Source organism: Thermobia domestica, chromosome 14, assembly GCF_964235325.1.
Source record: "Thermobia domestica chromosome 14, izTheDome1.hap1.1, whole genome shotgun sequence".
Lineage (NCBI taxonomy): Eukaryota > Metazoa > Arthropoda > Insecta > Zygentoma > Lepismatidae > Thermobia > Thermobia domestica.
Genome location: NC_137467.1, coordinates 20,433,027 through 20,459,128, shown reverse-complemented (window position 1 = coordinate 20,459,128; position 26,102 = coordinate 20,433,027). Strand labels below are relative to the sequence as shown.

The following is a 26,102-nucleotide window of genomic DNA, read 5'->3' as shown; positions in this document are numbered from 1 at the left end:
TATAAATAATAGCTTCAATCAAAAAGCTTGGGGCTTAATCCCCCCAGGTCTCGGACTAGAATCACTACTGAACTTAGTTGTACACTATTATAATTTTTATTATTAATAATAATTTTTATTATTATTATTAGAAAGATCAAACAAGTGTGTCGTGATGTGCTTGGCGTTCAGTAAAGCGAGTCGTCATTCAAAAAAGGTTGGGAACCACTGGTTTAAGGATCACTTAGTATGGGTGTTTGTCATTATGCGGCGTAACTTATGGGAATAGAGTAAAGTGTGGGAAATTGCCTCTAATACTCCCTTTTTACCTGTAGGTCATAGATTATCCATACTGCATTGGGCTTGGGTTCACATCATTCAATAGGGCAGTGGTTCTCAAACTTGTTCTTACTGCGACCCACATCAAATAATAAAAATTATTTTATGGCCCATCTACTTTTATCCCAAAACACTTTGACATTCTTTCTCAATGAGTGTGTCATATGAAATTGTATGCATGTGCAGAGAGGGTTAAAGTGCTTCCATAGAAAGAACACAGATCTAACACCACTTCCGACGCAATGCCCTATCCCATGACAGGTTTTGAGGCACCCACTCTCTTTCCATTCCAACCCAGCATCTGTACTGGCTGTACAACAGTGTCGGGCTTTGAGTAACCACTTACTCTTCACCTCATTAACAAACGCTTCCAATTTTCATTTTCCGAATAGTGCTTCACAACATATGTTTCTGCATCAAAATAAGATTTTCAATCAAGGAAACACTTCTCGTGACCCACCAATGGGTCGCGACCCACACTTTGAGAAACACTGCAATAGGGAATCTCTCTGTCTCTCTCTCTCTCTCGGGCTCAAACTCATTTCCCGCGAATAGTAACGCTTAATCGGGTTTGCGATAACTAACCTCAACTGGGCTCACAGTATGGCTTATTTCTCCAAATTGGGCTCATGCTCAGATATTTTATAGGAACTCCGTCTCGCTACTTTTGACAGGGCTCGTGCTCACTCGAATTTACGCTCACTTTATTGACCCCGAGTTCCTTACGGACATTTCTGATGTGGACATACTTTCCAATTATACCACGCTACAATCCCCGATATTTTCCTTTGTGACACCTTTTAAATAAGCTTACAAATCAATTTTCATTGAAATCGCTTGTGGTTGTACGAGGGCAATTCGACAAAAATTACCTCCGTTTGCGCATGTGCGAGAAGTGGTCGGGAAGAGTGATGTCAGTCCTGTGGTGGCGCTGTGTGCAGTAGTTTAGTAGACAGTAAGCAGTGAAAGGGCAAGGTTGTGTTGCAGTTCACTTGTCCGCTATAACAGTTGAAAATGAACGCTCCAATAGAAAAAAACCGTCAAATGTGAAATGCGTGTGGTAATACGATTTCTGAGTAGGCAGTTGCGATTCATCGCGAACCAAATGTGATGCATAAAGATGTCGTACGTGAATGAATAGCATGTTTAAAGATAGACTCAAACATTTTTGAACCAGTTCCACTAGGATGTCTTTGATTGATCATCCTCCCTCCCCTATAGCCGAGATTTGACGCCTAGCTACTACCCCGTCCTCAGGCACATGAAACAGCGGCTTGCGTCGCACCGCTTCGACAATGACAGTGCACTTCACGTTGCTTGTAGCGTGTGGCTTCATTCCCAGGCGGAAGATTTGTTTGCAGAATTAATTTGAAATCTTATGAAACGTTATGACAAGTGCTTCAATTTGAATGGTGAATATGTTGAAAAAAAGTAATGTAATTGTGTACTTTTCTAATGTGTATAATAAAAGTTCTACATCTGCAAGTATATGTTATTGATATCTAAACGGTATTTTAATTTCTGAATTGTACTCGTAATAAGAAAAATAACAATTAAGATGAAGCGCGTTCATTTGTGGCTGTTGGATCAGTATACGTATCTTCAGTGTGAGGAGCGTACATATTCGATTCTAACTGCTAGCTTATGTGGTTCGGACAACACGATACGCTGTAGGCTCAGGCCCGCATCCAAGGGGGTCTAGGGGGGCCGGGCCCCCCTAAATTTTGGCTGACCCCCCTAAAATTTTCACGGTAGGCTTGCAAATTAACTATAATGTGGTTGGATCGCCCCCCTAACTTCAGCCAGGCCCCCCCTACATTTTTGGCATGGGTAGGCTCACGTACCATGTAGCCTTGATGCTGAAAAGGACTATTAAACTTCAAACCAATTAACATGAAACATTCATAATGACTTCTGATAGTCCTAACTTCCAAGGGGTAGATAGATTCGAGAGTTATGACGGAATTGGGTCTCATAATACAAGAAGATAAACTAATTCAGCATAACGTTCTCAAAGTCTTTTACACCAAAAAGATTTCCCGTTAAAAGCAATGGAACAGACATGCTAACCTCATAACACTTACCGTATAAGCCAACAGCTTCTGCAGTGGCAATCAAGACCAACGCAAGAAGTGCAGCGACCTTAAAGAAACAAGAAAAAGTAATGAATAAAACTAAGTCACTCATGTATTGTAAATTGAGGGTTGCTACGGGACAAGATATCAGACGAGACACAACCAGAAACAGATACACTTTCCGAGACTAGGCATCAGCTTCGAATCTTTTCGAGACAAAAAAAAAAAAAAAAACTCAATTTTTTGCCTCGCGTAGAAATCCTGCTTAAAATCTATTAGAGCTGATGTTAAAATACGAAATATATTGGTATGATTATTTGATACACAAGGGTATGGAACCAATACATAGTGATGGCGAAGCTGAAGCACTTACTGCTTTCGCTATTCCCTCTGAATCAAGCATCTTTTTACCTGGTTCTCAACTTTGTAGACAGCTAGCTTTAAAACGAGTCACACTGGTGCCGTCATTGCATGAAATGCCATGCTTACTTTAAAAAGTGTCATGAACTTGCACTGACTTTATCATCTTAACCTATGAGATACAATCTTTTCTTAACATACTTCCCTTTACTAAACTTTCAATGCTTTCATGGGGTGACATCTCCAGTTTGAGAACACCTATTTGACTTTTGAAAAATGTACTGAAATTGGTTTAGTTGATATGCTAACTAACTAACTCATGGGCGCAAGAAGAAAATTTTCTAGACGGGGGGGGCTCAAATCCCAGGTTGCTATATTACGTTTCGTATTTTGTTTTTTGTATTAAGAAAATCTTAAGAAATTTAATACATTTTCGTGAGCCAGGGGGTGGGCTCGGACCCCACCCTGCTCTCCCCTTAGGGTGCCCATAAACTAACTCTATGGCCTATGGAACCCGGAGGTTCAATACCGTGTTCACAAAGGCTCTCCACTGACTTCTATCCTTACCCAATTGAATCTAGTTTCTACTTTGTATTCCTATCTCTGCAAGATCTGTCTTAATATTGTCCTCCCATTTGCATTTAGGTCTTCCTAATGGTCGTTTTCCGATTGGACTTCCGGTCAAGACTTTGAAAGCGTTCCTACTTTCTTTCATTCTGGCTACATGACCTGTCCACCTAAGCCTCCTAGACTTGATGACGCTATCAATGTTTGGTTAACCATATAAATTATGCAGTTGCTCGTTATGAAGTTTCCGCCATTTCACATTCCCGGTCCTTTTGTGCCCGAATATTCGTATCAGGATTTTATTCTCAAATGCTTTCAGTTAGTTGATATGGCAATGAGGAAAAAGAACCTTGTATAATCTAAAGGAAAAATGGATATAAATACACTCCATAGGCTTCTGTTAGGATCTTTTGAACGAATCACTAATTAGAATACCGTTTCCAGAAGTGCACAGATAATTACGTAGTCTCAGAAACAAAGGCAAACTGAATTAAAATAATCGCCTTGTTCAAGGGTGCCGATCCTGGGGGGCCGAGGGGGACCCGGGACCCCCAAAGATTATGTGGTCCCCCTCATTCTATTGTTAAATTTACAATATTTGGCATAATTTGAATGCAATTTGCCTTAAAATCCTCATAGGTCTATATGCTTTCTGCATCTGAATTCCCCCCCCCCCCAAATTTACAGAGAAATCGGCACCCTCGGCCTTGTTCCACAGATATTGCTTGGTGACTTTCTAGATTCAGGGTAGGAAGGGGGATTGTCCTTCAATGATTTTAGTATTTCATTATTTTATAAAGATTATTAGGTTTGAAGAGCAATTACTGAATATTTTTGGGAAAATTTTATTAACTAAATTTGATGATCCATTTAACTAAATCTGGGCCACTTCTCAGAAACCAAATGTCCATACAAGAAAATTTTTCACTTGCTCACAAAATAAGTGAAAGTTTACCTCAATGCAAAGTTTGGTTAAGATCGAGTGTTCTCTGTGGATCATCGCAATTAGTGATTTTTTGGCGAAAATTTGACTAACTAAATGTTTGATGCTCCAATTAACTAATTAAGTTCAAACCCCAAATTCTATGGACCATATCTCAGGAATCAAAATTTTGCACAGAACAATACTTCTCACCTATATTAAGTAAGTCAAAAGCTATCTTCCATGCTAAGTTTGGTCAAGATTTTTTGTCATGCTAAGTTTGGTCAGGATTTACTCCCATGCTAACTTTTGTCAAGATCCACTCCCATACTAAGTTTGGTCAACATCTACTTACATACTAAATTTTGTCAAGATCTACTCCTATGTTAAGTTTGGTCAAGATCTACTCTCATGCTAAGTTTGGTCAAGATCTACTCATATACTAAGTTTGGTGAAGATCTACTTACATACTAAATTTTATCAAGATCTACTCCCATGCTAAGTTTGGTCAAGATCTATTCCCATGGTAAGTTTGGTTAAGATCTGCTCTCATGCTAAGTTTGGTCAAGATCTACTCATATACTAAGTATTGTGAAGATCTACTTACATACTAAATTTTGTCAAGATCTACTCCCATGCTAAGTTTGGTCAAGATCTATTCCCATGGTAAGTTTGGTTAAGATCTGCTCTCATGCTAAGTTTGGTCAAGATCTACTCATATACTAAGTATTGTGAAGATCTACTTACATACTAAATTTTGTCAAGATCTATTCCCATGCTAAGTTTGATCAAGATCTATTCCCATGGTAAGTTTGGTTAAGATCTGCTTTAATGTTAAGTTTGATCAAGATTGAAGGAGTTCTGTAGATCGTAGCCCATACCCCAATATTGATGGCCAAATAACTCAGGAACCAAAGCTATGCACGGGGAAACATTTCACATAAGAAAATCAAGAACTACTCCCATACCACGTTTAATTAAGATTTGTTAAGTTTTCAGATCGCGTACGATACACTTTCCTTGTTATTGATTTAAAAAACAAAAACAAATGAAAGACTTAAAAATAAAAACATATAGGGAATGTAACCCATAATTGGGTGACAGTTAATTTAAAGTGAATATGAATGTGTTTGGCGGCTATTATGATGCGAAGAGTTATTAGAAAATATACTACTTACAAAAGCTGAGAGAGCCATTTTATGTTGAGTTGCGTTCAAAAGATCTCAGCAATCAAATGATAACAAATGGAAATATATTTCTCCTTATATATACTTAATGATTGCTAAAAGAAATCATTCGACCTTCAAAAGCTTTTCATTTCATTATTGTTATTCGGATGCAAAATCTAACACGTGTATGACGTTTATTAACAATTTATTCTTCGAAGAAAAGAAGAAAGTTAATATCTGATTTGATTATTTAAGTCGGAAGAACTTATATCCTTGTTACAATGTGTATAAAAGGAGATTGGCTTTTCCACTTTTCGTCAGTTGGTCGTTGATTCCTACTGAGCATAACGCAGTTACAATGGCTTCCCAATCTTTCGTAACTATTAATATAACCGATATAAAGAATTTCTGGCTATAGTATACATGAAGCTGCATCAGTTTCCGAAGGAGCAGGACGTTTATACTTTTAGGGATTATTCATTGAGTATGTACAAACTTACAAAGGGGGTAACAAAGCGACTTTTATTTATTTATCGACTGATACGAAAATAAAAAAGAACGTACCTGTACTTTATATCTGCATGTGTAGTGCCCTTGTACTTTATCTATGACTATGCGTGTGTGGGGGGAGGGGAGGATTTAACGCATATTGCATTTCTTGTGCACATGGATACTTCTTACTATTGCACTACGTAGAAAATTTATGGTATTTCATGTAGAAGTGGTAATAGAACACAGAAGAAACGCAGATCAGGGGGTTCTCATGTATACTATTACCGAATTTCTTGTTAGTCACTTAATTAGTATTGTAGTCTTTTTTATGGAACAGGCAAGGGTTCGATACTAGTGAGATTATCTGAATTTGAAAACACACATCAAGCTGTAATTGGTGGAACCTATTTTGGAGATGTTCAATCCATGCCAAAGAAAACATTTATCGCTATTTATTATGCTTACATTTTACTATGACACATGTTAACAGATAGACAGACCGACATAACTGTTCCACAAGTCTTCTGATACTTATGTATAGTATAGTAAGAAAGTCTAAATATTTCAATCAGTGGCGGATTTAGAAGGTAAAAAAATGGAGGGCCAGCCAAACCCCAGACTATGATAGGTATATCATGAGTTTAGTATAAACTTTCAAAAATATCTAAATAATAGCTTAAATTCTTTTTGTCACTCAAAAAACTGGGGAGCCTAGGTCACCTGGCCAAGGGCGCCAATCCTGAGGGGCCCGGGCCCCCGGGCCTCCAAAGTTCATGTGGGCCCCCTATTGTATTTATGAATATACAATATTTGGCATAATTTGAATGCAATTTGTCGTAAAATCCTCATATATATTTAAATATATATATATATATACCTTCTGCATCTGAATGCCCCCCCCCCAAATTTACAGAGAAATCGGCGCTCTTGCACCTGGCCCTAGGCTAGATCCGCCACTGATGGTCAATAATAATACACAATAAAGAAAAACTTGTCAAATGTTTAAACTTTTCGTTTTCATACTCGTAGCCTAAAATTTCAGTCCAAAGATGGCAATAGCGTGTAGGTGAAAAATCTCGATTTGTCTCATAATGAGAGTAAAAGAGTGTTTATTGAAAAAAAAAAAAAAAAACTTGTTCCCTAATACCTTTGAAGCTTCAATTCTATTAGTGAGTATAGAACTTTATGACCTCATGCTTCAGATATGCGAATCATCAATAGCAATACATACTGGTTATGACTATAACGTACTGATTTACGCATTAAATCGACTATTAGGGCCTCTTTTCGCAATCAGTCTTCGCAATATATGAAGACTGTAACGCAACGGGAAAAAGTCACAGTAAGTAATTATAGTTGCTATGCCAATTCTCCCAAAATAAAACACGAAATTTATGTTGTATTGACGCAAACCGCTATGGAATGGAGGTCCTAGTACCTTAATGATAGAACATACAAGCCTACGTCCTTCCGGAACGCTCTTTCGGAAGTACTTTTGTACAGAGCTGCCGTCCAGCCAATCGTGCCAACATGCCTTTTTCTGCGCTACAACTAGCGTTCATGCTCTTTCCACCAGGAGAACTTTCTGCCCTGCGTAAGCACTGGTTACACTGATGACCACTCCCTATATTCCTAATGGAAATTCAAATCGCTCCCACAATGCAATCAAAGTGATTCGGTGTCACTACCGGCTAGAATTGTACCTAACTGCATCGTCTGCTACTGGCAGTAGCTAAGTGTATTATTGGCTAATGCTATCAGACTCACGCGCTCTGAATGACTTTGATTCGTTGTTGCTTTTAGTACTTCATGGTACCCAACTCCTTTAAGTGGCGGCGCCACAGTCTCCACTGACGTAATTTAGATTCCGCGGGAAAAGCAGCTGAAACCTCTTGTACTATATCATTACTCTATGTGCTGAAGCAAAGTACTCTAATTTATAGATAAACATGGTAGAACTTTTTAGGACGTTACGTCCTGCCGGAAAGATCTTTCGGAAGGACTTTTTGTACAGAGCTGCCGTCCTTCCAGTCGTACCGACATGATCTTTTGTGCGCTAACACTAGAGTTTCCACCAGGAGAACTTTCTGTCCTCTTGAAGTACACAAAGTACTCTAATTTATAGATAAACATGGAACGACTTTTTAGGACACTACGTCCTGCCAGAAGGACGTTGTACGTTCCATCATTAAACTCTATCATTCTGTTGTTGACTTAAGTTAAGGTCGCTGGAGTTAATTTGTTTCTTAGCCTATCGAAACATGTTGAAGCCTAAGAAAAAAGAGGAAGAGATACAGGCGAGTAGCACAGGGTTAGGGTAATGAAGACATGGGACGAATTCGTTTTAAAACCCAATGCGGTTTTAAAATACCTTGATAATTACAAAGAAAGTGTTGAGGTTTTATGATGTGTGAGTATTTTGAGTTGAGTTGAGTTGATTTTGAGTTTAACGTCCCGTTCAGCAGCGAGGCTATATGAGACGTGGACCTACTGATTAACGTGGAATCCGAAGCACATGAGCTCCTGCCGGGAATCGAACCCGGGCCTTCCACGCCAAAGGCGCGTATGCTATCCGCTTAGCCACGAAGGAGCTCCGTATGAGTATTTTACAAACTATTCCTTACATTATTACGTTATTTCTATCTTACTACATCAGTTACATTTATGGCGCCTACATAATTACATTTGTTTGACATCGCACTTTATAATTCGAGATTTAGTAGATCTTTTGGAAAATTTTCGAAATATTGGCAATTAAATTCTTAATTGGCACCGACGACAGTGTATACAGAAGAGATGTGGAAATAACAATGTGTACCTAGAAAAATTTTGACTAGCTACACTGTATGCAAAACTCAATCACGTTCTGTTTTATTTTGTTTTGTTATTTCTTTTCTTCTAGATTTTCGTTGCTTTTGCTTTAATTTTCGTTGCAGCCGCACAAGCTGTTGGCATTTATGGTAAGTTTGTTAAAAGTTATTGTTTTATCTAGATTAGTTTTCTTTTATACAAAATATATACGTCTTACTGAAACATATAATTATTTCACGTAACGTACGAAGCAAACAACTTACAAACCGTCACCTATTAGAATTTGGTACTTACATTATTCACCACAAATTTGGCAAGATTCGTGCAAATTCCATTCACTTGTTTTCTATGATTAGTGAGTGAAATTTGAATATTTTATTTGCCATATATCTAGGGCCCTGTTGTACCAGTGATAATCTAGTAAAATAAGACGTTTTGTTTCGATCATTCCGAGCCACATCTTCTATGTTCCCTCTAAAACTTTTCCGATGCATGAAATATTTGTTTCCCATTTACTCACAGCACTTTGATCCACAGTGTCCTTATTTTGAGAACACCTTGTAAACGGAGATGAATTTCCCTTAGCTGTTTGTAGTGAAAAATGTCAATAAGAGTTTGTCTCTTATTATCTCAGACTGTCTTACTTTTTTAAAGCTGACTCACATGCAATCTTGATCAAAAGATCCTAAGTAACCATCTTGCTTAAGGTGGATCACCACCCGGAAGTCAATACATATTTATCTCATTCCTTTAATTACTGCACAATGAAACGTTACGTATTATAAATGTTGTACTGTAAGATAGAGTTATGTTTCAGCTACAACACAAGATACTGATTCATTTTGTTGTGTCTTCTGATATCGAACAAGATAAAAAATAAAAGAAAATATTTTATTAGTTTTACAATGAGCACACAAGATGGCACTCACTGTTAGATCTTACTAGAAGTGCTCAGTTTTATGAAATGTTTATTTGTATGTGTAAAGTATTTTAAACTAATGATCTTATTACGAAATAGATATATTGTTTGGCCGGTTTTAGTGTTATGTTTCACATTTTATTTAAATACTAATTTACATTTAAGAAAATAGATTTTGATAAGAAACTGACACGGAATGCCATAATGCGTTGTTGCCAAATTTGAACGTTTAGTGTGGTAGTCATAATTAGAAAATTCCTGGATTCTAGCGTTGCAATTTGAGAAGCGGAACTTAGTTGTGAATTGCCGGAAAGGTCGAAAACTAATTTCTCCAGTAATTATTCAAGCAGAATTCCATCATTACTTCCTTTATTATCTGGTATCAGTAAACACTCGACACTATCTGGCAACGCTGCACTATTCAAGTAGCGATAAGCATAGCACCGAGAACACCTAGTGATCCACCTTAAAAATCCATATTATTCTTTGCAATGTCACTTGTACCTATTTATTTATTAAGTATAATGTTACTTGAAAATGCAGAATTAGTGTGTTTAATTTTAAAATGAACCGATATTATACCTAGTTGGATAATTTTATCTTTTTGAATTTGCATCAAATGTAGGTGGACTAACAGGCGTTAGCAGTGTTCAACGCACCAATCTTCATTATCCTGGCTATCCAGTTGTTGGCTATGGACTAGGCTACGGTCTTGGAAGCTATGGTCTTGGAGGCTATGGTCTTGCAGGAGGACTTTGGGGATAAATAACTTTAATATGCTTGTTGCTCATAGAAGATTACCATCAATTTAAATTGTATTATGTGTAATACTAGCAGAAATAAATACTCAAGAATTTAACATATGTTATTCCAAAGCTAATATTGAACTAGATAGTCATTCTTCAAGTCTCCCAACCCAATGTTTGCATATAGTGTCACCTGACTTATCAAATAAGATTCTGCATAATAAGGAATCACCATTGGTCCCAGATTCTAGAGTCACAAGGACTGGTTGCAGAGTGGTTCATTTGGAGTTTAATGGCCCGTTTCAATATCGAGTTTATATGAGACAGTTCAACGGGGAGGTCTGAACTGCATGACCTCTGACCGGAAATGCGCAGTAAGCGCGTACCAGGGCCGGATTAACCCACCTGGAGGCCCAAGGCTAAAAAAAATATGTACCTTCACCCTACTGACTTCGCCTAATACATTTCTGTGAAAGTACAGTAGGCAAATTAAGGGAATACACGTAGTTCTCCGACATCAACAATTCCATGCAGTAGAGTATAACCTAATGTAAATTTCGAAATACGTAAAAGCGCAAAGTGTCCTATTATATAAATGCAATAATTAAAAAAGCGAATACCCACCAAAAATCTCTTTTCCTAGCTTTCGTCCTGGCAAAGTCCTCTTTCACATCCTGGAATTCAAGAGAACTGGTCAGCTCATATTCAATTGATAACAAGGCGAGAGCGGAAATGCGTTCTTGTTCCATCGCAGCCTGTAATTTGTTGTTGATAAGGGCTCGTTTGAAGAATTATCTCTCAGCTTCACAATCAGCAATTAGAGTGAAGGCCTCTGTTTACCTGAAGGTCCGGATCTACAGCCCCCTCACTCTCATTCCAGCCTTTGCAAGTGTGATAACCGTATAGCGACGTGGAAGTTCAGCTTAACACAGGATTCGAAAATGGACCTTCTTGATCATTAAATGGTTAAACGTTTACCTTTAATTGTTTGAGAAATTTCTAAGTGTAAAATTATTTCTAAATCTGAAGAAAAACGATTTTTTTAAATTTTATGGCACATTAGTGAAACTGAATGATTACGAAATAATTGGTGGAACGAGGCTCTATTGCATTGGTCATAGTACTGTCTGAGGGGCTTAGATCGTCCGCATATTGACCAGAAGAAGTCCAGCTAAGCCAATGCAAAGCAAAGCAGGAGAGAGTATACAGAGTGAAACGCCTAAGTACATTGACTGTGTTTCTCAGTCACAACTTTGCCACAACCTTTATCTAGCGTCTGCTCGAGTGAAAATGCAGTACGAGGCTTTGTTGCATTGGTCATAGCACTGTCTGAGGGGCTTAGATCGTCCGCATATTAACCAGAGGAAGGCCAGCTAAGCCAATGCAAAGCAAAGCAGGAGAGGGTATACGGAGTGAAAAGTCTAAGTACATTGACTGTGTTTCTCAGTCACAACGTTTGGCACAACCTTTATCTAGCGTGTGCTCGACTGAAAACGCAGTACGAGGCTTTGGTGCATTGGTCATAGTACTGAATCTCACCTTACTTGCCCTGTCCTCTGGCCAATATTTTCGGCCGTCACAGAGAATTCAGCTGGAACTGATTGCTATATACAGTAATAATTTAAGTGGCAATTACAAACTAAAACTTATCAGATGTTTTGGATTAAGTTCTTTGTCTTACGTATTGCTGACTTCCAGCAACAATACTTGACTTGATATATCAATTAATGTGGATTAATGGTATTCAACTGGGTTTACGCCTACTCCCAATGGTACACGATGATTTCTTAGGGGAAACGTAAAATTTAACAATTAGTTCTTTCCTATAACATAGCTATCTTAAATTTATAGCCTGATTCTTGTGTCTACAGTGAACTTGCATTATTTAGTTAATAAGTAATAAATTATGTAATTTATTAGGATAATGTTAGTGGAACTTACAGGATTATAATGTTAATCAGAATTACGCTAATTGGTATTATAAAGTTGTAATCTTATTAGGATCAGGCTTGTGAGTCTTACAAGGTTGTAATCTTATTAACCTCACATTAGTGTGCCTTAAAAGATTATAAGTTTATTAGGATCACACTAGTGGTCCTCATAAGATCGCTATGATATAAGGATTATGCTAGTTTGCTTTATAACATTGTTACATCCGTTCGTTTGTTACTCCTTACGATAACTCTTGAACAACAATGAATTTTTTAATCATGTTTAAATACATACCTAGAGTTATTAAGATTAGAAATGGGATTTCTTGATTTTCGGAATCTACACAGAGAGAATTCCGTTCTCCGGACAGCGGTATATTGTACAAATATACGGTATCCTCTTGCTTACTATAGATATCAGTACGGAGCATACGTTATCCGTATGCTACATAGGCACTGCCCTTAGATGTTACATCATGTCGTTACAGGATGTCTGACATCTAACAGTTTTCCGTATATCACATGCATATATTTATGTTACCTTCGTCAGCTATATGTTATATACGTCCATTTGTATGTGAGATCCTGGCCGCCTACATTGTTTCATACGGAAAGTACGTACAGATGGAACACGGAGTGTATGGCCATGTTAGCCTGTCATGTATGATGGATGACGTCGTTTGGCGATCACACTACTCGGGGAATTGAGGGGAAAGAATAGAAGCGACCTGGTACCATTACGTTAGGTACTATCTCAATATTTGCCTCATCCGAATGATCAAAACCCAAGATAATCTCACCCAAAATGGCTGGACTGAGAAAGTTATTGCATTGGTTCGACCGAGTGTTCGACCGGGCCGCTCGTGGTAAAGACGAGAGCGTATGTGGCTACACTGAGAGAAAAAAAATGTAGGTGGCGTACTTAAAAATATATGTTACATGCGTAATTCCTGTAGTTTTTGGAGTTAACGCAGCAGACGTATAACTGAAAACGCATGTTTTATAGTACTTACCGTATAAGTGTTCCATCTATACGTTCTTTCCGTATGAAACAATATAGGTGGTCATAATCTCACATACAAATTGACGTATGTAGTATATAGTTGAGGAATGTAACGTAAGTACAGTATATACATGTGTACAGTGTATAATATTGTTAGATATCAGACATCCTGCAACGGAATGATGTAACATCTAAGGGCAGTGCCTATGCAGCATACGGATAACATATGCTCCGTGCTGATTTCTATAGTAAGCAAGAGGATTCCGTATATTTGTACAATATACCACTGTCCGAACAACCTATTTTTCTCAGTGTATGCTACGTGGGGCCACGATCTAGAGTAGTTAGATTTCTTTTGGCCGATTTTGCTTGTAGTCAATTCGTTAACATCTTCAAGGGAAAACGATCACTTAACAGTGGCGGATCTAGCTCTCGGCCGGGGGACTAGCCCCCCCTCGTTTTTCGAGTGACAAAATAATTGAAGCTATTATTTATATATTGTAAGGATCTCCACATCACGACAAAAGCACATTTTAATACAATTACAATGAAGCAGACGAGAAGTCAACATGAAAGACACCGATTGAAGCCGAAAGCAGACGGGACCTCACGAAGGGACCCGAAGAGGACAAATAAAAGAGAGACCACAAAAGGGCCTGGTATTTTACACAGAATTAGATGCTTACGAGAAGACGCGTGTGTTCGTGCTCCTCGGAAATCTAGTTACTTTTGTGGAAATAAACTTTATTTCATCACAACTCCCCTTTTTTCGTGTGCATAAACAATAGTGTGTTAAAATTGACGTCTTAGTTCAGTGAAACGAACTCTCAGTGACAAGAAAAGCGCTAACGTGTGCATTCTGTAGCTAGAAGTAGCAGTAGATAGCTGTAGCTAGCACGCCACAAACAAGCCACCATCTTAGTTGTACTAAACAGTTTTTGTTAAGTAACTTGCACGTAGCGCAAATGAGACATACGAAACTAAGAACCTGATTGGTCGGAGAGACGCAACCTCGCCGGCCAATCACAGGGCTAAACCTTGTGAAGCGAGACGTTGCACACGATCCCATCCAAATCTCCAGCTCTCACCTCCCTGGAAGCCGCAGGAGTGACGATCCACTCCTCTGACGGTCCACTACATGTGATAGCCGCATACCGCCCCCATGCCACGAACCTGCACCCACCAGACTTGGACATTATGCAACAGTTGGGGCACCGTAACCTCGTAACCGGTGACCTCAACAGCAAGCATCCCACATGGAACGCACGAGTCGCCAACAACAACGGTCACATCCTCCGCAGAGCTCTCCACACAAGGAACTTCATCGCCGCCGCCCCCACAGAGCCCACCTTTTTCCCCGCCAACGGCGGACTCCTGGACGTGCTGGACATGACCCTGGCCAAAAACGTAGCCATTGTCGACGGCCCAGATGTAATATCAGACCTCCAATCCGACCATATACCAATAGTGTTCACAGTTGAATCAGAACGCACGTCCCAGTCACCCATCTCCCCAAAATCCAACAAACAAACTGGGACATGTATACCAGAGACCTCGCGGACCCAGACAACCAGTTACAACCCCGGAAGAGATAGACCAAGCGATCGCCACCCTCACCGCATCCATCCAGATTGCCTACCGTCTGGCCACCACCAGCCACAAGACTCCACCCCGCAAGCAGCATAGGACATCAGGACAGAAGCGCTAATACAGCTGAAACGCTGGGTCCGTCGGCAATGGCAACGCACCCGCAACCCTGTGTGGAAAACCCTGTGGAACTTCTTGTGCAAGAGAGTAAAGAAGAGACTTCTCCGGATCCGACTTCAACAATGGAACCAGACGCGACATGGTCCCTTCCAAGGACTTTTGGCGACTAGTGCGTCGACTTACAGCCCCCACCTCTACCCCACGCACCCACCCATCCGGGGTCCAAATGGCACCCTATATACACCCGAAGAACAAGCAGAACAATTCGCCGTTCACCTGGATACAGTGTTCCAAAATCACCCCAATCCACTGGACGCAGAGACCCAGGCAGCCATTCACCGCACCCTGCAGGCCCTCCAGCAAGTAACTCCCCTCCCTCCAACTGCCCTGACTACTCCCCGTGAGGTGCAGAAGACAATCAAGAAGATCTCCAGTAACAAAGCGGCAGGCCCGGATAGGATCACCCCGCCAGCATTGAAACATGCACCCAAGAAAGTCATGGTGCTCCTCTGCAGGATTGCAAATGCGATTATGCAAAAAGGCCATTTCCCAGCATCATGGAAGGAAGCTCATCTTATTCTCATCCCAAAACAACGGACATCCAGGACAAAACCCAAAACCTATCGCCCCATTAGTTTGCTCTCCCACACGAGCAAAGTATAGGAACGACTCATACAACGAAGGATGATGGACCATATCCTAAACAACCTGGTCATACCACCACACCAATTTGGATTCCGCCCGCATCACGGACCAACTTGTTCTAGTAGTGGAGAGAATAACCTACCAGTTCAACGTTGGAGGCCACACCATTGGCCTATTCCAAGACATCGAAAAGGCCTTCGACAAAGCCTGTCATCAGGGACTCATCCACAAACTTCACAAAACAGGCTTCCCACCATACATTACAAAACTGCTACAAAACTTCCTGCAAAACCGGACATTTAGAGTCCACCACGCCGGTCATCTTGCGAACCCAAAGCCAATCGCAGCAGGTCTTTAAGTTTTACGTCCCACCGTTATGCCGGTTAGGCTAAAGGAGACGGTGATGATGAGAGATGAGTGACAGGGTGGAATGAGAAAATGGGAGAAAACGGGAGAATCCCGAGAAAACCTACGAGCACGGTGTATGTCCACCACAAAGTCCACACGGCGCGAGGTGGGATCGAACCAGGGACCCCAAGCACCGGAGGTGAACGCTCTACCATTGAGCCACCGCGCCCCCAATCGCAGCAGGTGTCCCACAAGGTTCCTGCCTATCTCCAATACTGTATAATGTTTACACATCTGACCTTCCGACCACCAGGAACACAATGATCGCCACGTTCGCAGATGACACGGCAATTTTCGCAAGCAACACCAACTATCGCTTCACCCGGTTACACCTGCAGAGGCACATCAACCTCCTACAAGAATGGGCCCACAAATGGAAGATAAAAATAAACACAAATAAAACAACCCTGGTGGACTTCACAATGAACATCAGGCAACGCCCCATCTCCGTCACCCTCCATGGAGTCCCCCTCCCCCTCCAAGACTAAGCAAAATATCTGGGTATGCTGCTCGATAAGAAACTCACTTTCTTCGCTCATATCCAGGAAACAACCAAGAAAGGAACCCAGCGCATGCGGGCTCTGCTCTCCATCTTACTCAACAATCAATTCACTCACGAGGCCAAACTACACATGTACCAGATGACGATACAACCCATCCTTATGTATACGCACGACGCCTGGAAGCACGCAGCTGCGACTCATCTGAAACACCTACAAGTAGTCCAAAACCGGTCAGTGAAAGCCATCTCGGGACATCCAAGAGACACCAGCACAATTCAAGTTCACGAGGACCTAGACATTCAGACCCTGAGCGAGCTCCGGAGACAACGATCGGCTGCCTTCTGGAACAGACTCCACCAATCAGAAGATCCACTTCTACAGGAAATAGGCACGCACCATCCAAACCTACAGATCTACCGAATGCCACGCCTACCTTAGGCGCTAAGAACCAATGACCAGGGAAGGTCATGCGACAGTTGCAGTTCTAAACGACATACGCTAGCCCTCAACGTCAAATAAAGCAAAACACATGGAAGCAATGAGCAACAGCCCGAAACTTCGTAGCGTACCAGACAAGATAAGATTGAAGATGAAATCCTGGTATCACTCGACCAAGTGACCAACTAACCATCACCTGCTCTGAGGTCGCATTGGACTAGGAGTTCACCTTTCCTAAACCCTATACTAGGGATCCCAACTATAACTGGAAACCTTGCGAGGCTGCCGTGAGCTGAGAGGGTTATCCACAAATCTCACTTATAAACATTGCATCTGGATGCTGCCATGAGCGGAAGGAGCACCCGGCAAAACATCGATATCCCTTAATCTGGTCATTAAGAAAAGACACAACTCATTCTTTGTAAAATCAAAGACATCTTGTAATTAGAATTTTTCTAATAAAATTGGTGAAGGAGAAAACACTCGCCCGGACCGTTATTTATAGCCTCTACCTATAAAATGATTGCAATATTTTTGAAACTTTATACCAAACTTATGATATACCTATCATAGTCTGGGTTCTGGCCGGTCTCCCCAGTTTTTAACTTCTAGATCCACCACTGAGTGGCTATACATATCCTGTTTTTTTTATTATCGAAACAAAAGTATTGTCGAACGTAAGCAGTGACACACACATACGTCTAACAGTGGTACACATACTTCTTACAATAACACACATACTTCTAATAGTGACAAACATACATTTAATGTGACTCATTTAACAGTGGAATACTTATTGTGACGAATATACTTCTAACAGCAGCACGCATACTTCTAATAGTGACACACATACTTCTAGCTGTGACACAATAATTCCTTTAACAGCGGGATATATATATATATACTTCTAACAGGGATATATATACTACTTGTGATCGGGATGTAGGATAGAATTAATTGATGTATTGCAGATGAATTGTTTTATTTGATTTACAAGCAGAGACTCATAGTTCAGAAATGTAAATGTACAAAAGACAAGCAAAAGTCTGATAGCATTTTTAACTACGAACTTTTAAGCTAAGATACAGCAAATTTAGGAACCAGAAGAATTTGGAACTTTGATCTTGGAAAACATTTAACCCCAAAGTCCACCTCCAAGTCCAAGTCCATAACCTCCTAGACCATATCCTCCGAGTCCGTAGCCATATCCAAGACCGTAGCCAATCGCAGGGAATCCTGGGTAATGGATGTTACTGCGATGGACGCTACTTACTCCAGTTACTCCACCTAGGAAGACAAATTAAATAAAATGAAAATTACTAGTTTTGCGCCTCACGAGTACGCTCTTAATGCTGAAGAAAGCTTGTAACTAATAAAACTAAATGACGATAAAATAATTGGTGGAATAATTGGTGGATGTAAAAGAAAGAACTTCGAGAAATCCTACTCAGCAGTGTAGCCAGAATTGTTTCCTTTGGTGGACACAGCATTTCACTAGAGAGGTCTTACTTACTATCTGGAATAAGATCACAGTTCTGACACCGTTTTCCATGCACATGCAAATTAGACCATGTCTTGTAGACACGTTGGACATCAACATATCAGGCAATTTCATTTGCTGCGTGACGCCCAAACACAATGGCTCCTTTTTGATCATACGAGCCAGTGTTCATTTTAGAGGAGGTGACTAATATGTGTTTTTTTGTCTGGTGTGCTTATACAGAATTCTGATTAATTGATTTAGTTTAACCTCCATTTTCAACACCAATACTAAATTTGAGTGGACTAAAATTTATGTGAGATTTTAACTACGTGAACTAACACCAAGGAATCGAAGTGAGATTTCAAGTGAGAAATTTGAGGTATATGTTGTAAAAATTCCGTATCTGGATTGTTTCACATGAAAAGAATACCAATTCATTGCCCTCTATGGATGTTGAAGACAATATAAAGCAGCATAGCGGAACGCCGTAACGAGGTATGATGTGAATAGTGCTGAACACGTGGTGTTCATTCGAAGATAGTGACATTTTTGGATCCATGTGCCTTTCTTGTAAGAAATGGGGCTATTTTCCAGTGTACATGCTACTTACGTCCACTGTTCTGAGAGTCAACAAACGCACGTTGTTCTCTAAAATATATATATAAAGTGTATTCAAGGAACATTCAGTACCTCATGTAAACAAATACACGTGGTGATTGATTTTATTGGTTAAAGAGCCTTAGAACACCCATGCGGCAGAAGAAAATAGTCCTTGCTTATAAGGCTCATTACCAGAATTCCTTAGAATTAGACAACACTTTATCTAAGAACTAAATTGAATTAATGCAATAAAAGAGAATACGCATGCATTGAAAGTGGTTTTGACACAACTTTAGCGCGAATCACAGTTAACAATATAGCCACATGCGGGGAATAGGTAAAACATCGATAGGGTACAAACACGTGCTTCTCGAAAGAAGCGCTGACCGATAGCCAATCATCCGATGACTGGCGGAGTAATACAATTCTGCAATGTTTATATCAGGATCAGAAGGTTCGTTGAATGAACTTTTACGGAAAACAACCTAATTTGTCAGGAGAAATATTCATCTGTCAAAAATGATCTGATTTTGGCGTTGCGACTGTTTTAATAGCTAGTATGTGTATTTTTGTGAATAGTGTATGTAAAATAAATTATACTGATTTCACTTATATATATATATATATATATATATATATATATATATATATATATATATATATATATATATATATATATATATATATATATATATATATAAGTACGGTGGCGGATCCAGGATATGATCAAGGGAGGGGTTAAACCATAGGCCGTTTTATCCACTGTAAAGCAGTATTGAAGCCCATTTTATCCAATGTATACCTGAGCGTCAAGGGGGGTCTATAGATCCGCGCCTGTGTGTATATATATGCCTGTGTATATACATATATGCCGAGCAAGCTTTGATAATAGTATATCAAAATAGTGATATATTATTTTTCTAAGAACAGTAAATGTTAGAACAACTGAATTTATTTTGTCAAGTGTTAAAAAAAAGACCGATTTTAGGGGTAATGTCTGTATATCAAAGTACTCGGTTGATTGATAGTATCCGTTTGAAAGAAAAGAATATGCATGTTTAGAGCGAGGCTACCATATATTATAAAATCAAGCAACAATATAGAACAACTTACCAATAAGTCCGATAGCTTGTGCAGTAGCCAGAACAGCTAAAGCTACAAAGAGGAAAAGCTAAAATTCAAGAACAATAAATTAGTTTTCATTTTATCAATATAATATAATTATTTATACACTTAAGAATAGTAATAAAGTACTAATTTTGCTTTAAAATGAACATAAAACAATACTTACAACAACACTTACTGAATTTCTCTTTAATTTTTGTTCTTAAAAATGTATTTAAGTTTCCCAGCTCCTGATATGACATTGAATAAATGCCCTTTTAATTGTTCAAATTAAAGAGGTGTCCTTTTTTTTTTTTTTTTTTTTTTTTTTTTTTTTTTTTTTTTGAGAAACGATATGTGATCATGAAAATGTCTAATTCGAGATTTCAACAGATTTTACCTTTCATGACCTCTATATGTAGAAAAACGAAATTTTGTATGTCTGACTGTCTTTGTCTGTTCCGCTGTAAACATGTTCACTTGCCTAGAGGACATACCATTCAACATATCTTAGACAGGTTGTAAACATGTTCACTCACCTAGAGACAATACCATTCAACGTATCGTAAACAAGTTGTAAATATGTTCACTCGCCTAGAGGCCATACCATTCAACGTATCTTAAACCGGTTGTAAACATGTTCACTCACCTAGAGGCCATACCATTCAACGTATCGTAAACAAGTTTAAACATGTTCACTCGCCTAGAGGCCATACCATTCAATGTATCGTAAACAAGTTGTAAACATGTTCACTCGCCTAGAGGCCATACCATTCAACGTATCTTAAACAGGTTGTAAACATTTTCACTCACCTAGAGGTCATTCCATTCAATGTATCGTTAACAGGTTGTAAACATGTTCACTTGCCTAGAGACCATACCATTCAACGTACCTTAAACCGGTTGTAAACATGTTCACTCACCTAGAGACCATACCATTCAACGTATCGTAAACAAGTTGTAAACATGTTCACTCGTCTAGAGGCCATACCATTCAATGTATCGTAAACAACTTGTAAACACGTTCACTCACCTAGAGACCATACTATTCAATGTATCGTAAACTTAAAGTTTTTATAAGATTTTCCAGGAATCTTTTTTAAATTTCTTCCCACTCTCTGAAATAAGAGTACAGACGGGTGGAAATCAAAATTCACTATTTTCTCAAAAACGACTATAGCGATTTTTCATGTTTCTTAAATCAATGTTTCACTTATTTGATACCCCTGTAACAGCGTTTCCCAACCTTTCTCAACTTGCGGCACACGCGGCACACTCATAGATATTATTATTATTATTTGCAAATATAAAATACCATGTCTTTTTTCTGTAATTACTGATCTCCTTCTCACAGAGATGAAAGCTCGTTCACTGGTTTTCCCCTATGCTAATTCATTATGCTTATTTTTTTTTTTTTAATTTTAATTTTAAAATAGAAAACAATTGCAATGAAATATAGGAATCAGATTTTTAAAAATATGCTTTCTTTTTCGAAAACTATATCCAACCTTTCACAAAGAACGAAGATCACTAAATAACGAACAAACAAACAAATGTCTTGTACTTTTAACTTTGCTGTTTTAACCAAAACCGGTGCATATTATTGCAATCACACAGCTTGTGATGCGTCGAAATCAAAACACGCCTGTTGAACAAAGTGTTGTTCTGTCATTGACATGCGAATGGGTGTTCTACGAATGTTCACTTGCGTACCGTACAAGTGCTTCCATTTCTCGGTGTTAGTATGACTCTCAATTGAAGCGTAACATAGCAGCTAACCGTAGAAATGTGTACGAGCCGAAATACTGTCTGCTACACAGTAATAGATGTAGAATAATATATTACAATTACAATAATTTTTTCCATGGTAGAAATTCATAGTAATGTGAAATACAAAAACATGCATTTTTTTCCTATGTCTTGCAATTTGGTTCCTATAGAATTAATAATTTTGTTTCGATTTCCTCGCGGCACACCATCGGTCCATTCGGTACACACCGGTTGGGAAACGCTGCGCTATAACGTAAGTCTTGTCTCTAGGAAAAATTCAGAAGGGGTAGTTTACTTTTTAAGGTTGGTTCTTTCTAGACGATTTTCTCGGAAACGACTCAGACTATCTTGGTACTGTTTCATTGATAACTTGTTCTGAAAAAAAAAAAAGGAGTCTACTCTTGGGGGTGAGTTTTTGCAGAAAATTTTCTCGAAAACGATTCAGGCAATTTCGTTCGTATTATGAAGCATGTCAGGTTTGTGAATCGTGTTCACCTATTGTCAACCACTAATATTCCCATCTTTCTTCCCATTCCTCCGTTGCTTGTCTAGAAGGAATTTTAAAAATAAAGATTCTTCATAAGTGGAGAAATTCGTAACTACTATAAAACTAGATTGCTAGTGGTTGTAAAGTAAATGCAATTACTTCTTAGTAATATGAGAAGACATGAGTCATACAGGTATGAATGTTCTTTTCCATGTCAAGAAATAGAACCTCCCTATCATACATCTAATGTTACAGGACGTAGTTGCAGTACTCATACAACTATAAATGTAAACTCTTTCTTTCAGGAAGGGGGCGCGGTGGCTCAGTGGCAGAGCGTTCACCTCCGGTGCTTGAGGTCCCTGATTCGATCCCAGCTCGCGCCGTGTGGATTTTGTGGTGAACAAACGCCGTGGTCGTGAGTTTTCTCGGGGTTCTCCCGTTTCCCCCCACTTTCTTCATTCCATCATTTTATTTATTTTTCATCATCACCGTCTCCTTTAGCCTAACCGGCATACCCGTGGGACGTAAAACTAAAGATTTCATTTCATTTCTTTCAGTTTTTCAATGAATTTATTGTAAGAGATATGTGATCATGAAAATGTCTAATTCGAGATTTCAACAGATTTTACCTTTCATGACCTCTATATGTAGAAAAACGAAATTTTGTATGTCTGACTGTCTTTGTCTGTTCCGCTGTAAACATGTTCACTTGCCTAGAGGACATACCATTCAACATATCTTAGACAGGTTGTAAACATGTTCACTCACCTAGAGGTCATTCCATTCAATGTATCGTAAACAGGTTGTAAACATGTTCACTTGCCTAGAGACCATACCATTCAACGTACCTTAAACCGGTTGTAAACATGTTCACTCACCTAGAGACCATACCATTCAACGTACCTTAAACCGGTTGTAAACATGTTCACTCACCTAGAGACCATACCATTCAACGTATCGTAAACAAGTTGTAAACATGTTCACTCGTCTAGAGGCCATACCATTCAATGTATCGTAAACAACTTGTAAACACGTTCACTCACCTAGAGACAATACCATTCAACGTATCGTAAACAAGTTGTAAATATGTTCACTCGCCTAGAGCCTAGATACCTAGCGGCTGAGAAGCATTGTCTTCTGCTTATTCGAGCACTTCTCTAAGACTTCAAAATAATTCATTTCGAGGTTAAATAATACGTGGTTAAATAATAGAGACTTGAAGATTACGGAAGTTACAGAAGAAACATTTGAAGAGCTTCGAAATGTGGAGTTGGAGGAAGATAGAGAAGATAAAATGGACAGAAAGAGTAACAAACGAAGACCTTCTAAAACAGACAGGAGAGAAGAAAACGCTTCTAGCCTCCATCCTTCATAGAAAGGCCAATTGGACTGAACACATCTTGCGAAGAAATTGTCTATAGAAGGAAAGAGAGGAATAGGAAGAAGAACAAAAGTGATCAATGATTTGAAAAATAGAAGAAAATATTGGGAGTTAAAAGAGGAAGCTGAAAATCGAGAAATATGGAAGAAACATTTCCAGATCCAAACTGAAAATTAAGAAGAAGAAAAAAAGGGATAAAAAAACTCATTAGTCCCAGAACCTGCCGAAAGGCAGAATACTTAATAATAATACACAACCACGCAACCTACAGCAGTAGCATCGCCTGATGGGCACCAACACTATGGATAATTATACTTACGGATTTCTGGAGAGCCATTGTTAGTAGTTGTTTTGGTTGAAACTGTCTAAAGTAGACTGATACTGTATTCTACATGTCTGTTTATTTATATACTTTCGAAATCAATTAGATCCTTAAGATACAGATTTCTCAATGGTTAATTAATGAGGTATTCTTCCGATTGTTATCCTCACTTTCCTTACGTCGGAGTGGTATTCTAATTCATTAATTAAGTTTCCGTTAATTTCTCTTTGAATCAAAAGGTTATTCATCATCTCTGGCACGTGTTAGAATCTTGTTTGTAAGTTAAACATTCGCCTTGGTGTATGAAATTCAAGTAGTCCCCATCAGAGATGGAGTGGGTCAGTAGGTCGTGGGTCAAGCGGGTCAAGATTTGTGAGTGGGTCATGGATCAACATGACGTGAACAAACTGCGACCCACCACCCACCGTGAACCACTATGACCCATTACGACCCATCGATCCACTCTGCTTAGTGAATTGTAAACAGCATATTCTGAACACTGATGAATTTGTCTACGTTTTACTTTCGAAGCCTCCATGTTTCTTTTTATTTACTTACCTGAGACGAGTATGCCGAAGTGAAAAAATAACTTCAGATAGTTTTCGATATTCATACTTATAATTGTAAGATTAGCAATAGGACTTACTACTTGGCTTTCGAGACAGTCGAATTTTACACTTTTCTATCCTTTACATTCGCCTACTTTACCTTGATTTGAAACTTTTAAATTTCATCCTATTTTCTACTGAAAAGTATCTGTAATTCACCAACGAAATAATTATATACCATAATTAAATTGAAAGTCATCTTACTATGGTCCATGACAAACACTTTACTATTTTATATCGTAAAGATCAGATCCACAGAGCTTGAGCTTGAGCGATTGACCATAGAAATTTAAACTTCGATTAGTGATAATTTCACAGCCTTGTTTTATTACAAATGTAAACTTTTTATTTCGGCTGGGTCACAGTGGGTGGTGGATCATGGTGGGTCGTGGGTCAGACTTGATCATGATGGGTCGTGGGTCACGGTGGTTGGTGGGTCATGGGTCAGTTATGGGCCCACGCCATACCCATGTACTGTAGATTGGATTTGAGTGGTTTGAGTTTAGCATGGCTTTTCGGCACCGAGGCTATGAGACGTATATTTACACCGTAATGAAGTTCAACATTCGAAGCTCATCCACCGGGAATCAAACCCGATATACCGTGCACGAAAGGCATACCCGCTACTCAACAGACGAGCGAAGAGGACAATATAGTGTAAAATTGAGAATATTATTATTATGGATACGAAAAATATATATTTACTTCCTCCACCAACCGCCCAAGGGAGAGGAAGATGTCTAACTATTTTGTTTGAACTTCAGAAGAAGCGAGCTCATTGTAGTCTGAGGCTGAAAAGTGTAAAATGTAGATAATTAGTAGTTTCAAACTGAATAATGCCCTAGGTTCATTATATATATTTAACACCCAATAGCACAGCATAAATATATAGCAATGATTTAACACTCAATACACAGCATAGCATCCAATAGCGTCACTGCTTCTTATTTGGAGTAGCGTAACATAGACTGAATTGTTTCTCTCTATTGTTAGGTTTAGCGTAGTATAGATTAAGACGTTTCTCTCTATTACTAGGGTTAGTGAGACAGAGATGTTTGCCTCTATTGTAAGAATTAGGGTAGTATAAATTGAGACTTTCGTCTGTATTATTAGGATTAGCGTGACATAGACTGAGACGTTTGTCTCTGTCAGTAGGGTTAGTGTGACATAGACTGAAATATTTCTCTATTCTTTTAAGATTACCGTAACATAGACTAAGACGTTATTTCTGTTATTAGGATTAGCGTGACATAGACTGAGACGTTTGTCTTAATTGTTAGGATTAACGTAACATAGAGTGAGATGTTTGTCTGTGTTATTAGGATCAGAGTAA

General features: G+C 39.0%; 1 protein-coding gene and 1 long non-coding RNA gene across 2 annotated transcripts in view; one reads left to right on the top strand and one right to left on the bottom strand.

Moving 5' to 3' along the window:
- Window positions 1-26,102, top strand: part of Ir76b (Ionotropic receptor 76b) — a 510,549-nt gene that overhangs the window by 319,979 nt on the left and 164,468 nt on the right. The window lies entirely within an intron of this gene.
- On the bottom strand, window positions 17,986-24,204 carry LOC145669572 (uncharacterized). Its single transcript, XR_014128215.1, has 3 exons — window positions 24,159-24,204; window positions 20,211-20,268; window positions 17,986-18,301 (listed from the first exon to the last, which is right to left on the bottom strand). It is a non-coding gene; the product is annotated as an uncharacterized LOC145669572 (long non-coding RNA).